General features: G+C 40.3%; 1 non-coding gene across 1 annotated transcript; it reads right to left on the reverse strand.

Moving 5' to 3' along the window:
• Window positions 1-1112: 1112 nt before the first annotated feature.
• Window positions 1113-1219, reverse strand: LOC115895399. The gene has a single exon (XR_004055594.1). It is a non-coding gene; the product is annotated as a U6 spliceosomal RNA (small nuclear RNA).
• Window positions 1220-5168: the final 3949 nt, after the last annotated feature.

A 5168-nucleotide genomic window follows, 5' to 3' on the forward strand; every position in this document is an offset into this window, starting at 1 on the left:
CATTGTAGGTGTTATACAATTAAATGGTATAAGCAACTTAGGGTAACACAGTCAACAGGTAAGATTACAACCTACATTTTGAGTCTTTACATTTTTCCTCCTTTCCTTGACCACACTTGTTCCCACTCACAGCTTCTCCCTGTTTTCTGCCCAACTGGAAATCGTTTTAAGATGAGTGGCATGGGCTATGAAGCCAGGCTTCTTGGTTTCTTATTTTATTTCATAACAATGTTTTTCTTTTATTATTATTTCAATACTTTGGGGGAAACAGGTAGTGTTCTTTACATGGCTAAGTTCATTAGGTGTGATTTCTGAGATTTCCGTGCCCCCATCACTCAAGCAGTATGTAGTCTTTTATCCCCCACCTCCCACCCTTCCCCTCCAATCCCCAGAGTCCATTATGTAATTCTTATGCCTTTGTGTCCTCATAGCTTAGCTCCCACTTATAAGTGAGGATATGTTAGTATATTAATACAATGTCAAGTAACGCAGGAATGGAAAACCAGCTAATCTGTGAGATGCTTGGTTTTCCATTCCTGAGTTACTTCACTTAGAATAACGGCCTTCCACTCCATCCAGGTTGTTGCGAATGCCACTCTTGATGGAGTCTTGCTCTGTCACCCAGGTTGGAGTGCAGTGGCCTGATCATGGTTCACTGCAAACTCCACCTCCTGGGTTCAAGCAATTCTCCTGCCTCAGCCTCCTGAGTAGCTGGACTACAGGCACCTGCCACCATGCCTGGCTAATTTTGTATTTGTAGTGGAGATGCACTTTCATCATGTTGGCCAGGCTGGTCTCAAAAATCCTGACCTCAGGCGATTCACCTGCCTCAGCCTCCCAAAGCACTGGGATTACAGGTGTGAGCCACTGTGCCTGACCTATTTAATCCCTTTTTATGGCTAAGTAGGGTGTGTGTGTGTGTGTAGTGTGTGTGTATACACACACCAGATTTTCTTTATCCACTTGTTCATTGATGGGCATTTGGGCTGGTCCCATATGTTTGAAATTGTGAATTGTGCTGCTGTCAACACTCGTGTGCAAGTGTCTTTTTCATATAATGACTTCTTTTCCTCTTGGTAGGTACTGGATCAATTGGTATTTCTACTTTTAGTAAAAATATGAAATGCTTCACAAATTCCCATGTCATTGTTGCACAGGGGTCGTGCTAATCTTCTCTGTATCATTCCAAGTTTAGTGGATGTGCCCCCGAAGTGAGCAATGGTTTCCTATTTCAGATACTATGCTTCCTAGCTGTCTGACTTTATGCAAGTTCCTTAATGTTTCAAAGCCTCGGTTTCCTCATCTGGAAAATGGCAACAACAAAGCTCACAGAGTCGCTGCAATAATTAACCAAGAAAACACTCATGCATCTGATTTTCATGGTGAGGACGACAATGAGAGCATGATAGTGACAGTGACAATGATGATGCCATAAATTCTCACATTTTCCACCTAAACCTATGAATGGAGAGAATCTCACGGCTGGTTTGAAATCTCACAGAATCCCAATAAAAAGTAGATGTGTAATGTGTTTAACTCAATAGTTTATGCAGGAAAGTTTTTCTTTTTTTTTCAACCTGAAAATAATTACAAGAACACAGCTATAATTCACGGTCATAGCCTTGAGGAAGCTTCATGCAATTGCAGAAGATACACATAAAACTGAAAAATTGAAAGCCTATTTGAAATATGTAGTCATAGTGAGCACTTCTGGTTTAATTGCATTCTGCTTACATAACTAAAAGACCTAAATTAAAGCATAATCGTGTCTCTAATGATTTTACACTCTTTTTCCCCCTCCAACATAAGGAAGCTCAAGGTGTTACAAGAGGTATGCTTTGGGACCAAGATAACTCACGCATAAATTAAACATCCATTTCATACGTTTACTTACATCAATGAAAAAGGAGGCAAAAATCTCTACTCCTAGTTTATTCCTTCTTCACACTTCAGGAGGAACGTTTGCTATAGATTATTTTTTTTCCCAATGCATAGAAACTAAAAGTTTCTCAACTAAGAAATACCACGTATATATTTCAAAACTTTGGGTGGCTTTGCATAGCCTCAGAAATGCTGAGAATATAGAATACACTCCAGTAGATCTAATTATCTTTATAAAATTTCTCAGAATCAATGGCATTATACTCAAGACCAGCTGCGGCCGGGGAAGTCAAACAGAGCAAGTGTCAGGGAGGTTACTGAGAAGTATAGCTTTCTTCCTAATAGCACTATTTTTATGGAACATAGAGTTTTTGAATTGTCATATTCTCTTAACTCTTTTAAAGACCCAAACAGAATTTAACCATTTTGTTTGAAGGAATCAATTCAACTCTATTCTCAGTTATTATTATTATTATTTGCACTTTTAACTCCTAAAGGACAAAAAAGGCAGGTATTGAGACACAACTGTAAATCTAGCTCACCCTGGATTGTAATTTTGCTAGCACAGGGTGCAATGATTCTACTTTAACTGTTACCATTGCAGGAATATTCAAAGCAGTGGCACATTAACTGGGTGTTTTGTTGCCCTTCCAAATGTTTTTTTCTCTTTTTAAAGAATGTTTCCAATGTAAACAGGAACCAGACTTTCAAATAAGAGAATTCGAGGGAATTCAGGGAAGCCTGAAACCTAAAGAAAGGGGCTAATTCAGCTGTCTCCTAAGTTGAGTTTTCAGAAACAGTTCATAAAGTGTTACAAGGTGATAGGTCAAAAAAAAAAAAAAAAAAAAAAGAGCTATGGTCATAGTAAAGCTATTATTATTATTATTATTTTTTGAGGTGGAGTCTCGCTCTGTTGCCCAGGCTGAAGTGCAGTGGCCGGATCTCGGCCCACTGCAAACTCCGCCTCCCGGGTTCACGCCATTCTCCTGCCTCAGCCTCCCGAGTAGCTGGGACTACAGGCGCTGGCCACCTCGTCCGGCTCGTTTTTTGTATTTTTTTTAGTAGAGACGGGGTTTCACCGTGTTAGCCAGGATGATCTCGATCTCCTGACCTCGTGATCCGCCCATCTCGGCCTCCCAAAGTGCTGAGATTACAGGCTTGAGCCACCGTGCCCGGCCAGTAAAGCTATTATTACTATGAGAAAGAGAGAAACAGAGAGGAGGGAGAAAGGAAGAGAGGGAGATAGACTGCAGAGAAGCAAAACTACCCCAAGTTGTCCAACTGGACAGATGTGTTGTATTCATTTACATGGTAGTTATTAAGTCTCTACTATGTGCTGGTCTCCATGCTAGGTGCTGAGCATAAGTTGGTGACTAAGATATACATAGTACCGCTCTCACAGTTTTCCATTTGGTGAAAGAGGGAGGGTATCATATTAACACATAACAGGTACCATTACAATGATGCTATGAAAAGACAATCAAGGGTATATGACTGAGAGGCTTTCCAGAAATGATGCATACACACAATCATAATGAACAATGGGATTGGTTAGACCAAGTGTTTCAGACATCCCCATGCTCTACACCCAGGGACAAAGACACACACACACACACTCTCTCTCTCTCACTGTGTCTCTCTCTCCCTCTTCCTCTCTGAAAGACCACGGATAGTGAAAAAGTGCCATCAGATGTGGATTTAGGACACGACAGGCTAAGTAGCAACTGCACCTTGAGGGCCACTGACAGAATTTCCAGACTTGATCCTAAAATCAGTGGGAGGTATAGTAGAAATTTCAGCAAGAATGATGGTGATCATGTAACAGAAAATCACTCTTACTGGTATATGGAGAATGGATTAATGGAGACAAGAGTGAAGGAAGAAAGGCCAGTTTAGAAGTGTTGACAGCACTCCAGGCAAGAGGGAAGAGTGGCTTTGGCCAGAAGAATAGAGGGAGAATGGAGAGAAGCAAAAAGTTTCAGTTAATAATGAAGAGGGGACAATTCATTGGACTTGATCTTTGGGCATGAGGGATAAGGGTGAGGAAAGAGTCAAGAGTGATTTTTCAGGCTAGGCGTGGTGGCTCACGCCTGTGATCCCAGCACTTTGGGAGGCCGAGGTGAGCAGATCATTTGACCTCAGGAGTTTGAGACCAGCCTGGCCAGCATAGTGAAACCCCATGTCCACTAAAAAATACGAAAATTAGCCAGGCGTGATGGCACATGCCTGTAATCCCAGATATTCAGGAAGTTGATGCAGGAGAATCAGTTGAACCCACCAGGGGAAGGCTACAGTGAGCCAAGATCATGCCAATGCACTCCAGCCTCCAGCCTGGGGGACAGAGCAAGACTCCATCTCAAAAAAATAAATAAAAGGGGGTGAGAGATTTTCAGACACATGGAATTAAACTTCAGTTGGTTTATTCAAAGAAAACAAAAGAATAGAAAGAAAAGAAAAATACCTTCATCAAATTCCATCCTAAAGAATATAAGAAAGATAAGTCAACTGGTCCATTCCTAAGACTCTGCCTACTTTATATGCATCTGTGAGTTCATTTGCTTTCCAATATTTAATGAGCACCTGTTATTCACCTGATACTGGGCTTCATCCACTTACATCCAAGTCCACAAGAATATGGACACTTCTGGATAGAACTGGAAAAAGTCTGAATTTTTATTCTCTTTATAAATGAGTTTTAATTCATGCCTCTCGAAGTTAGGGCGTTTTATTAGTGACTGTAAATCTCAGAGAGACAAGAAGTCATAAGAATCTGAAATTGCCTTATAAATTAGTTGCTAGTAGTGAAACAGTTGTTTAGTTTGTTGAGGGGCTGGGGTGGGGAGGAATTTTGGTGTTGAAATAATTATTGAACATTACTGAACCAAATAATTAAACTGTGCTGTAAAATTACAGTTATGGTAATATTCCCATCATTTGTTTTGTTTCTGCTCATCTAAATTATGATTTCTTTTGTTATTGCTCTGCAAAGCTACAATATAACAGTCAAACCTGAAATTAAAACCAACCTGCAAAAGTTATACAAGGTGATCCAATATGTTCCACTAGCAATTATTCATGGCAAATAATATTGCGAAGCTCTTAAATCCTGTTGTAAAGCTAGCCAGACGTGCGTCAACTTAAACCTGAGATATTTATAGGTATCAGAAGTGAGGTACGACTTGCTGAAACAATCAAAATGCAAAGGAGATGTCTGAAAATCCAATGGGAGCATCTTGGAATATCAGATTTCTGTTTCCTAGCAGTGCTAAATTTCAGTAGTGCTGACA

Source organism: Rhinopithecus roxellana, chromosome 20, assembly GCF_007565055.1.
Source record: "Rhinopithecus roxellana isolate Shanxi Qingling chromosome 20, ASM756505v1, whole genome shotgun sequence".
Classification (NCBI taxonomy): Eukaryota; Metazoa; Chordata; class Mammalia; order Primates; family Cercopithecidae; genus Rhinopithecus; species Rhinopithecus roxellana.